The sequence below is a fragment of the Elephas maximus genome, chromosome 21 (genome assembly GCF_024166365.1).
Source record: "Elephas maximus indicus isolate mEleMax1 chromosome 21, mEleMax1 primary haplotype, whole genome shotgun sequence".
Taxonomy (NCBI): Eukaryota; Metazoa; Chordata; class Mammalia; order Proboscidea; family Elephantidae; genus Elephas; species Elephas maximus.
The window spans coordinates 44717568-44729872 of record NC_064839.1 but is presented as its reverse complement, the minus strand read 5'-3'; the positions used below and the strand labels follow the sequence as shown (position 1 = coordinate 44729872).

Below are 12305 nucleotides of genomic sequence, written 5' to 3'. Positions count from 1 at the left end.
GAAGTCTTTAGATGAGCATAGGTGTTTGATTTTTAGGAGCTCCCAGTTATCGGGTTTCTCTTCGTCATTTTTGGTAATGTTTTGTATTCTGTTTATGCCTTGTATTAGGGCTCCTAGGGTTGTCCCTATTTTTTCTTCCATGATCTTTATCGTTTTAGTCTTTATGTTTAGGTCTTTGATCCACTTGGAGTTAGTTTTTGTGCATGGTGTGAGGTATGGGTCCTGTTTCATTTTTTGGCAAATGGATATCCAGTTATGCCAGCACCATTTGTTAAAAAGACTATCTTTTCCCCAATTAACTGACACTGGGCCTTTGTCAAATATCAGCTGCTCATATGTGGATGGATTTATATCTGGGTTCTCAATTCTGTTCCATTGGTCTATGTGCCTGTTGTTGTACCAATACCAGGCTGTTTTGACTACTGTGGCTGTATAATAGGTTCTGAAATCAGGTAGAGTGAGGCCTCCCACTTTCTTCTTCTTTTTCAGTAATGCTTTGCTTATCCGAGGCTTCTTTCCCTTCCATATGAAATTGGTGATTTCTTTCTCTATCACCTTAAAAAATGACATTGGAATTTGGATCGGAAGTGCGTTATATGTATAGATGGCTTTTGGTAGAATAGACATTTTCACTATGTTAAGCCTTCCTATCCATGAGCAAAGTATGTTTTTCCACTTAAGTATGTCCTTTTTAATTTCTTGCAGTAGAGCTTTGTAGTTTTCTTTGTGTAGGTCTTTTACATCCTTGGTAAGATTTATTCCTAAGTATTTTATCTTCTTGGGGGCTACTGTGAATGGTATTGATTTGGTTATTTCCTCTTCGGTGTTCTTTTTGTTGATGTAAAGGAATCCTAGTGATTTTTGTATGTTTATTTTATAACCTGAGACTCTGCCAAAGTCTTCTATTAGTTTTAGTAGTTTTCTGGAGGATTCCTTAGGGTTTTCTGTGTATAAGATCATGTCATCTGCAAATAGAGATAATTTTACTTCCTCCTTGCCAGTCCAGATGCCTTTTATTTCTTTGTCTAGCCTAATTGCCCTGGCTAGGACTTCTAGCACGATGTTGAATAAGAGCGGTGATAAAGGGCATCATTGTCTGGTTCCCGTTCTCAAGGGAAATGCTTTCAGGTTCTCTCTGTTTAGAGTGATATTGGCTGTTGGCTTTGCATAAATGCCCTTTATTATGTTGAGGAATTTTCCTTCAATTCCTATTTTGCTGAGAGTTTTTATCATAAATGGGTGTTGGACTTTGTCAAATGCCTTTTCTGCATCAATTGATAAGATCATGTGGTTTTTGTCTTTTGTTTTATTTATGTGATGGATTACACTAATGGTTTTTCTAATATTAAGCCAGCCTTGCATACCTGGTATAAATCCCACTTGATCGTGGTGAATTATTTTTTTGATATGTTGTTGAATTCTATTGGCTAGAATTTTGTTGAGGATTTTTGCATGTATGTTTACGAGGGATATAGGTCTGTAATTTTCTTTTTTTGTAATGTCTTTACCTGGTTTTGGTATCAGGGAGATGGTGGCTTCATAGAATGAGTTGGGTAGTATTCTGTCATTTTCTATGCTTTGAAATACCTTCAGTAGTAGTGGTGTTAACTCTTCTCTGAAAGTTTGGTAGAACTCTGCAGTGAAGCCGTCCGGGCCAGGGCTTTTTTTTGTTGGGAGTTTTTTGATTACCGTTTCAATCTCTTTTTTTGTTATGGGTCTATTTAGTTGTTCTACTTCTGATTGTGTTAGTTTAGGTAGGTAGTGTTTTTCCAGGAATTCATCCATTTCTTCTAGGTTTTCAAATTTGTTAGAGTACAATTTTTCGTAATAATCTGATATGATTCTTTTAATTTCAGTTGGTTCTGTTGTGATGTGGTCCTTCTCGTTTCTTATTTGGGTTATTTGTTTCCTGTATTTCTTTAGTCAGTCTAGCCAATGGTTTACCAATTTTGTTAATTTTTTCAAAGAACCAGCTTTTGGCTTTGTTAATTCTTTCAATTGTTTTTCTGTTCTCTAATTCATTTAGTTCAGCTCTAATTTTTATTATTTGTTTTGTTCTGGTGCCTGATGGATTCTTCTGTTGCTCACTTTCTATTTGTTCAAGTTGTAGGGACAGTTCTCTGATTTTGGCTCTTTCTTCTTTTTGTATGTGTGCATTTATCAATATAAATTGGCCTCTGAGCACTGCTTTTGCTGTGTCCCAGAGGTTTTGATAGGAAGTATTTTCATTTTCGTTGCATTCTATGAATTTCCTTATTCCCTCCTTGATGTCTTCTATAACCCAGTCTTTTTTCAGGAGGGTATTGTTCATTTTCCAAGTATTTGATTTCTTTTCCCTAGTTTTTCTGTTACTGATTTCTAGTTTTATTGCCTTGTGGTCTGAGAAGATGCTTTGTAATATTCCGATGTTTTGGACTCTGCAAAGGTTTTTTTTATGACCTAATATGTGGTCTATTCTAGAGAATGTTCCATGTGCGCTAGAAAAAAAAGTATACTTTGCAGCAGTTGGGTGGAGAGTTCTGTATAAGTCAATGAGGTCAAGTTGGTTGATTGTTGTAATTAGGTCTTCCCTGTCTCTGTTGAGCTTCTTACTGGATGTCCTGTCCTTCTCTGAAAGTGGTGTGTTGAAGTCTCCTACTATAATTGTGGAGGTGTCTATCTCACTTTTCAGTTCTGTTAAAATTTGATTTATGTATCTTGCAGCCCTGTCATTGGGTGCATAAATATTTAATATGGTTATGTCTTCCTGATCAATTATCCCTTTTATCATTATATAGTGTCCTTCTTTATCCTTTGTGGTGGATTTAAGTCTAAAGTCTATTTTGTCAGAAATTAATATTGCTACTCCTCTTCTTTTTTGCTTATTGTTTGCTTGATATATTTTTTTCCATCCTTTGAGTTTTAGTTTGTTTGTGTCTCTAAGTCTAAGGTGTGTCTCTTGTAGGCAGCATATAGACGGATCGTGTTTCTTTATCCAGTCCGAGACTCTCTGTCTCTTTATTGGTGCATTTAGTCCATTTACATTCAGCGTAATTATAGATAAATAAGTGTTTAGTGTTGTCATTTTGATGCCTTTTTAGGTGTGTTGTTGACAATATCATTTTTCCACTTACTTTTTTGTGCTGAGACGTTTTTCTTAGTAAATTGTGAGATCCTCATTTTCGTAGTGTTTGACTTTATGTTTGTTGAGTCGTTACCTTTTTCTTGGCTTTTATCTTGAGTTATGGAGTTGTTATATCTCTTTGTGGTTACCTTATTATTTACCCCTATTTTTCTAAGTAAAAACCTACCTTGTATTGTTCTATATCGCCTTGTATCACTCTCCATATGGCAGTTCTATGCCTCCTGTGTTTAGTCCCTCTTTTTGATTATTGTGATCTTTTACGTATTGACTTCCGTGATTCCCTGTTATGAGTATTTTTTTTTTAATTAATCTTAATTTGTTTTTGTGATTTCCCTATTTGAGTTGATATCAGGACGTTCTGTTTTGTGACCTCGTGTTGTGCTGGTATCTGATATTATTGGTTTTCTGACCAAACAATATCCTTTCGTATTTCTTGTAGCTTTGGTTTGGTTTTTGCAAATTCTCTAAACTTGTGTTTATCTGTAAGTATCTTAATTTCGCCTTCATATTTCAGAGAGAGTTTTGCTGGATATATGATCCTTGGCTGGCAGTTCTTCTCCTTCAGTGCTCTGTATATGTCGTCCCACTCCCTTCTTGCCTGCATGGTTTCTGCTGAGTAGTCTGAACTTATTCTTATTGATTCTCCCTTGAAGGAAACCTTTCTTTTCTCCCTGGCTGCTTTTAAAATTTTCTGTTTATCTTTGGTTTTGGCGAGTTTGATGATAATATGTCTTGGTGTTTTTCTTTTTGGATCAATCTTAAATGGGGTTCGATGAGCATCTTGGATAGATATCCTTTCGTCTTTCATGATGTCAGGGAAGTTTTCTGCCAACAGATCTTCAACTATTTTCTCTGTGTTTTCTGTCCTCCCTCCCTGTTCTGGGACTCCAATCACATGCAAGTTATCCTTCTTGATAGAGTCCCACATTATTCTTAGGGTTTCTTCATTTTTTTTAATTCTTTTATCTGATTTTTTTTCAGCTATGTTGGTGTTAATTCCCTGGTCCTCCAGATGTCCCAGTCTGCATTCTAATTGCTCGAGTCTGCTCCTCTGACTTCCTATTGCGTTGTCTAATTCTGCAATTTTATTGTTAATCTTTTGGATTTCTACATGCTGTGTCTCTATGGATTCTTGCAACTTATTAATTTTTCCACTATGTTCTTGAATAATCTTTTTGAGTTCAACAGTTTTATCAGTGTGTTCCTTGGCTTTTTCTGCAGTTTGCCTTATTTCATTTCTGATGTCTTGAAGCATTCTGTAAATTAGTTTTTTATATTCTGTATCTGGCAATTCCAGGATTGTATCTTCATTTGGGAAAGATTTTGATTCTTTTGTTTGGGGGGTTGTAGAAGCTGTCATGGTCTGCTTCTTTATGTGGTTTGATATGGACTGCTGTCTCCGAGCCATCACTGGGAAACTAGTTTTTCCAGAAAATCCGCTGACTGGGACGCTGGCTCCAGGCTCTGAAAACAATCGCTGCTTCCCCGTATTTGTTCGTTTTCCATCTCTAAATCTGTGTTTGTTGTTCAAGGTTCGTAGATTGTTATGTACGTGATCGATTCACTTGTTTTTCTGAGTCTTTGTTGCAAGAGGGATCCGAGGTAGCGTCTACCTAGTCCGCCATCTTGGCCCCTATCCCTAATCTCCCTATTTTAATGTCAGCTGATTACTCATCTTAATCACATCTGCAAAGTCCCTTTTGTAAAGCGCTCAGCTGCTAACTTTAGCTGGAGGCTTGAGTCCACCCAGAGGTGCCTTGGAAGAAAGAGGGCTGTGATCTACTTGGAAAAAATCAGCCACTGAAAACTCTATGGACTTCGTCTACTCTGACACACGTGGGGTTGCCATAAGTTGGGGTCGACTCAACGACAACTGTTCTCTTTTTTTTTAACCATATGAGTAATACCAGGTGTGAAGGTCACGGGGGTCAAAATTCTGCCTACCACAGGCCCCAAAAGTGGCTCCCCACACTTACAGGTACCAGTACTGCTCCCTGGGTGGGGATGCTCTGGTTTCTGCTGCTCAGATGGGTGGAACTGCAAAGTATCCAGAGAGATCAGAAGGCAGTGGTAATCAGGCAAAACTGTCATGGGCATTTATGCAGAAGAGAGCCAACCTGTCATGGGGGCTGGGCCTTTCAGGACTTTCCGGACTTGGGAGGCTGTCAAAAGCAAAATGCCATTAGGTACTGACTTTCAGCCTGCTCGAAAGAGTGTACATTTTCAGTCTGGTCACCCAAAAAAGACATAGGCTCTGAGATCTATTAGACACGAGTACTCTATGTAACATCATAAAGACATTTAGGAAACTTCTAAAAAGGAGACAGACAGTTCTTTGGTGGGACAGGGACAAGTCTCCTAAACAATAACAATAAACAAATGATAGCCACCACTATAACCATTTGTTGACCAGCCTGCTACATGCCAGGCACTGAGCAAAGTACTGCATTTCTAAGTTTCACAGCAAACCAGTGAAGTAGGCATTATTACCCCCATTTTACAGATGGGCAAATTAAGGCTCAGGGAGGCTGAGGAGCATCTACAAGACAACACAGCTACACAGGTGGCTATAAACTGCACTCTGATTCTACCCATCACCCACCTGTCAGTTTGTTATACTGTGGTGGCTTGTGTGTTGCTATGATGCTGGAAGCTATGCTACCAGCAATTCTATGCTACCAGTATTTCAAATACCAGCAGTGTTACTTATGGTGGACAGTTTCAGTGGAGCTTCCAGGCTAAAACAGACTAGGAAGAAAGGCCTGGCAATCTACTTCAAAAATTAGTCATTAAAAACCCTATGGATCACAACAGCATATTGTCTGATATAGTGCTGGAAGATGAGCCCCCCTAGGCTGAAAGGCACTGCTCCAAATGCACTGCAGCTGGAGCGATGGACTCGAGCAGATCACAGATCACGAGGATGGTACAGGACTGGGCAGCATCATTCCACTGTTTACAGGGTTGCCATGAACTGGAGTCGACTCAACAGTAGCTAATGACAACAACATCTAATTCCACAGCTGGGCTCAGGGTTACGTTGCCCCATTTTGCATTTCTTAAGTTCCTTCCTCCCTCTGCCTTTGCCTTCCTCTAGAATGTCCTTGGACCTAACCCAGCAACCTAAGAAATAATGATTTAATTACCGGTGTTTTTTCAATGCCATAATTAAATATCCACCAGGAGGCAAATCAACCTGAACCTGCTCGGAGGTCTCTTATGAGCTGCCCTGGAATTTTTTATTTTGGGGCTTCTTATACACATATTTTCACTTTTATGGATCCAAAATTAGGTTTCCAATTTAGGCCCTGGAGGCAAGAGGTAAAACTTGTTATAAATAGCATCGAGGTGGCACATTTTCCTTGGCTCTTCTGAAAGGGGCTAAGTGAGGAGACAAAGCAATTATTTTATTGAACAATGTAAGGGATTATCTGGTCACTTATTATGATGGAGGAGCCCTGGTGTCGCAGTGGTTATGCGTTCTGCTGCTAACTGAAAGGTAGGTGGTTCGAACCCACCAGCTGCTCCGCAGGAGAAAGATGTGTCAGTCTGTTTCCGTAAAGATTTACAGCCTTAGAAGCCCTATGGGGCAGTTCTACTCTCTGTCCTATATGGTTGCTATAAGTTGGAATCGAGTGGACAGCAATGGGTTTTTTTATTTTATTGTGATGAAAGGTTATCTGATCATAGAGTGAGGAGGGAACAGACCCTCTTATGTTACTGCCTTGAAAAGCAGTAACAGACAGCCTGTCAGGGGCACAGCTTCCCCACCGAAAGGGTCCCGCTAGCCTGCACCCTTTCCCTCCTCCCTCCTCCCCCCTCCCCCTCCTCTCCCCCTTCCCCCTCCTCTACCCCTCCCCACTCCTCCAAGTTCAGTGGATTTGCCACCCAGCTCCTGCAAGCAGGAAAAGAGAGCATTTCCTCGCTCCTTTCATCTCCGTTAACATTCAGCTAGCAAGATGCACCTGTGCTGTAATAAATGCAGGGATACAGCTGAGGGGGGAAAGAAAAAAAATAACAAATGCAGCTAGGGGCAAAAAAAAACGGTGTTTGAAGCTAATAACAGTGTTCCTGCCTTTATTACTTCAGGCAGAAACAGGAAGTTAAAAATCTAAGTGGCTTGAGAAAATATAACATTTAGCAAACTCATTTGCAGGCCTCTAGTTGTATTAGCCTAATTTATTTCATTGTTGTGGGCTTTTTTCTTTTGGGTACTTTTTTGATCTATTTTTAATGGAAGACTAATGCGCCTTCTTCCCCTCTCCCTTCTTTTTATTCACAGGGATTTATTGGTAGTAGGATAATTTTTAAAGAATTGTTCTTTTTTAACTTATTCCTTTATAGAGGCAATGATAGGACTGAGAGGGGGAAATTCCCTCTCTATAATCCACATTTAATTCGTGTGGCATAGATTCCTAAAACTGTATTTCCCTGGGATCTTCCAGGAAGGACAACCATCCTACTAACTTAAAGAAGGTCACTGTGCGACCCCATCTTGCCACTGCTATTTTCACGTCAGAATTTGGCTTTGTTGTAGGGTTCCTCCCGGGGCCCACTGCCAAGTTCTTTAGACCCCCTCATTCCCGCTGCTACTGACCTGCATCGACAATCTGATAAATAAAGGGAGCAACCGATTCTCAGGCCGGCAGCATGCCTGTGAAGTGGAGACGTGTAACCATTCTATTTCTCCATTGCCCAGGGACGAAGAGAGAAGGGGAAACTACCTCTCCTGGGCTGAACACGGAAATTCCTTCATTGCGTAAACAAGCGCAGGGAGTACTTGGGCCATTTTTTTCATACTAGGAACTCTCCGACTCTTTCTTCAAATTCAGAAAGAGAAAATAGGCTGAGCTGTCTCATGTTCTTAAGAAGTGGAAAAAGAAATTTAAGAGAGTCGAATAGATTGCCTTATGTTTCTAGAGCACAGCTTACTTTAAATGTGCTATGAAATTTAGTAGCTCTTTTGAGTTGCCCGACAAGCCTGTGAGGAAGGTAGGATAGGTATTAACTAGTTTGCAAAGACAGATGAGAAAACTGGTCTATGGTAAGATGAAGTGATGGGTTCAAGGTCCCAGAGAAAGTCAAGGTCAGAGCCAGGACTGGTCCTTATGTCTAGTGACTGTGAGATAAAGCCCTGCCCGCAAACCCGTATTAATTAAAGCAGCCTTCTGTCTACCAAGCACATAACATACATAGAAAATGGGCCCTAAAGAAAAAGAATTTTCAGAATTTTGGGAAACCATGAAAGAACCAAATCAAAGGTATGTTGAGATGTTGGGGGCATATCAGGAGGGTCAAAAAAAAAGATACCAACTTTAAAAACCCCACCTTATAGAAATAAAACAAGAAGTTAGATCAAGCACAGAAAACAAACAAGAAAGGGGTGAAACGCTAAGCCTAAAAAAATTTTGGGAGCAGTGGCAGGGTATATAAGGAGTAATGATGTCACCAAAAGAGAGAAAAAAATAGCCATTAAAAAAAAAAATTTGGGTGAGGGTAGAGAATTTCAAACCCGAGTTGGATTCTTTTTGAATGGGAAACCTCAGATGCATTAAACAAAGGGTGAATTTCACCACCGTATATGGACAAATAGCCTCCTCACTTAGGAACATGAAACCAAATGGTGCAGATTCAAATTGCCCAATTCAAATTGTTCATTGTTTCAAAAGATGTCCATTTCTCAATGTCACCCTTTCAACACTGGGGCTACCTGCTATTCCATGGAAAGTGAAAGAGGAATCACTGCTATTATTATTTGTTTTTTTTACTTGTTCTAGATATTTAGGCAAAGCTTTTTGATCAGAATCTCCCTGCTGTTTTCTGGACCTCCTCCAGCTATCTGGGAAAATGGTTACATGGGAATGTCAAGTTCTCGTCCCACTATGCCCTTGCAGGGCCTCCTCACTCATTTATAGGAGTCAAGGGCCAGTTTTCCGAACATCAGTGTAGTCCCAGGATGTTCCAAGCCCTGGATATTGCGACTTGCAATCCCCATATGTTAGAAACTCTCCACAAGCCATTCAATTAGTGACCCACCACTGGTTCCAAATTGAATTCAAAGCGCTTACAGTGGATGTTTTTAAGATTCAAGAGTACAACTTGATTTGTCTACGGTGAGCCAAATCAAATACAGGTGATAACTCCTCTTGACCATCGACTTCTGTAAAAGACGTTCTAGGCTTAATATTATTGTGCTCTTTGCTCCCATCATCTGTTTATAATTTGCTTTTATTATAATTTTTTATTGTTGTCAATATATATATATAACACAACATTTGCCAATACTTGATTATAATTTGATTCAATTCATTGCTGCAACAAACGTTTCTTTAACACCTTGAAGACGAGAGTTCCTGGCTTCAGTAGGTTCACAATCTAGTAGATGAAACAGACAAGGAGCCATAACTGTTTTCAAGGTGATAGAGGCTGAAAAAGGTAGAAGCTGATAAAGCAGAGGACAGTCCCAATTATGAGGATCAACTCTACCTGGGAGGAAGGACAGAAAAGACTTCCCAGAGGAAGGAATGCTTTGTGCTGAGTCTTGAAAGACAAAAATAATTTAAATTCAACAACAATCTCATCACAGGCTGACACTACCACCGTGAACAGAAACTCAGGAGGAATTCTCAGAAATCAGTATGTTCCTAGTTATTGTTGCTTTCCTCCCACACCCTCAAACTTCCTTCTCTTGATGAGCTTTTAAAATATCTAGCCAAGGACCTGGAAACAGAGCCCTTTACAGTGGAAAATCAGGCCTTTGAAAGGACTGTGGATATCAGCAACAGAGGTCTAAGATAGCAGGGATGCTGGCTTCCTCATGGCTCATAGCATCTCAAGGGGCACATGCCACATTTCAAAAGCTATGTTAACTCTTTCAGGCTGTTAGAAAGAGATTTAGTCCACCAAGTAGTTATTGTGGTCAAAAAGGGTTTCCTATTAAGTGGTGGAATCTGAAATGAGCTACAGGAAGCATGAAAGTCTTTGCAGCTGCTGCCTTTAATTGCTGGTTCCATCCCTACAATATTATACCCTGTTTGTAGTCAGGTGTCCCACATGCATTCCTGATTTTTCCAGCTTAGTCCAAGGCATTGATAGAGCAATGCAGAATGGGGCCATTCTGTTTGTTTTCCAGAGTTGATCCAATGGTGATGTTTCAGGATTAGCAAGCGTTAGACTGCTCTGAAGAGGTCCCTGGGTGGTGCAAATGGTTAACGTGCTTGGCTGCTAACTGAAAGGTTGGAGGTTTCAGTTAACCCAGAGGCACCTTGGAAGAAAGGCCTGGTGATCTACTTCTGAAAAATCAGCCCTTGAAAACCCTCTGGAGCATAGTTCTGCTCTGACACAAATGAAGTTGCCATGAATCAGAATCAACATGACACAACTGATTACCACTGATGGATAATTCTCCTAGAAGGGCTCATAGTTGTTGGAAAGAACAAAAATTATCTAAGAAGCCTAATAAAACTTTATGGTAAATTGACTGTTAGCAAGTAGGTTAAATATGTCAGGGACACACAAAAAAGAATCCACCTTGCTTCTCTATGCAAATTACATCCAGGCTACAAGAAAAGTAGGAAGTCTCCATGTTAGACACTCCACCACTAGATGCACTAAAGTTTATCCATCAACCTCTAGATGGAGGAAAGGCAGAGAGAGGGAAAGACAAGCTCAGTCGATAGCCCCTTTCACCTGCTTTTGTGGCTGGGTTACATTCATGGATGTTAACCGACCAAATACGGCATAACATTTTCAGTGAAAAACAAAACCAAGGAACTTAATTAATACCCTAATTAAATTATGTCCTGAATAAGAAGGCAAAAAAAAATTTACCGTGATTGAAACAGTCAGAGGACAATCCTTGACTTATCTGAAGTAAATTTATTACATTTCTCTTTCTTCTTCTTCTTTTTAATAATTTGACTGTAAGGCGATGAATTGACTGTTCAACCCAGGAAAGGGAATCAGAGAATTTCTTCTTTCTCCGTTTACAGGGGATGCAAACACAACGTACTGCAGGGATAACAAACGCTCTCTTTTCCAAGCACTCTCCCATGATTTATGAAAGGTGTACCTCACTGTGGGAAGATAATGCCATTTGAAATGGTCCATTTCATAAATCTATCCCCCTCGTCCCCAGCTGCATACAGGACTACTATGAACTCCTGAATCCAATAATGTTTTCATCCTCTATTGACAAAAAAAAAAAAAAAGGGACTTTGTTTGGAGCGAGGTAATGATGCACTTACAAGGGAGAAGCGTCTAACACTCTGTCTCCAGGGCTTTCTTTGGCAATGGCCACAGAGCTTCCAAGGCAGAGAAACTTGGATAAACAAAATGAAGAAATAATCAACATGCATGACATCCCTAATGTCCTTTTACTGCTAGTGGCATTAATTATAGCCCGGGCCCAATCCTCCAAATGACCGCAGAACCAAATGTTTTGCCTGCATACCCTCTCCACCCACGTGATAGATTTATCCTCTGGAACTGGGATATTTTCTAATCATTCATGCACCCGTTCAGTATATCTGCTTGTTTATCTAACTGCAAGAATGCTTCCAGAAGAGAATTCTGTGCCAAATGTGATGGTGGAGGCAGTCAGGGACCAATCATAAACTTCAGTGAAATTCATGGTTGCGAGTCTTTCTGGTCATAACAAGGGGGAAATGATATATACAAATTCACACCACACAGGTTCCAGAAGACTCTTGTGAAATATAAGTGAAGGATGGAGGAAACTTCCTTGGAATCCAATGAAGTGGGCAGCAGAGTGGGTATGAGGAGTGACTACAAAGTGCTTGGCTGATGTCACTTAGACTTTAATCAACTCCTTCTCAAGACAGACCTGAGATCCAGGATAAAGGAACAATGAGAAGGACAACACCTGGGTGTCATGGAGACTCAAGGGAAGATATTAAACCTACTAGGTAGGCAGGCAACGTGCCCTGATGGCACAACCAAAATAAATACATAAGGAGCCCTGGTGGCACAGTGGTTAAGAGCTCAGGCTGCTAACCAAAAGGTTGGCAGTTCGAACCCAACAATTGTTCTTTGGAAACCCTATGAGACAGTTCTACTCTGTCCTATAGCGTAGCTATCAGTTGGAGTTGACTCAACAGCAGTGGGTTTGGTTTTTAGTGGGTTTGGTGGCACAACAGTTAAGCACTCAGCTGCTGACCAA

General features: G+C 40.2%; 1 protein-coding gene across 3 annotated transcripts in view; it reads right to left on the bottom strand.

Annotated features, from left to right (window-relative positions):
• Positions 1–12305, bottom strand: part of WWOX (WW domain containing oxidoreductase) — a 1109212-nt gene that overhangs the window by 260118 nt on the left and 836789 nt on the right. The window lies entirely within an intron of this gene.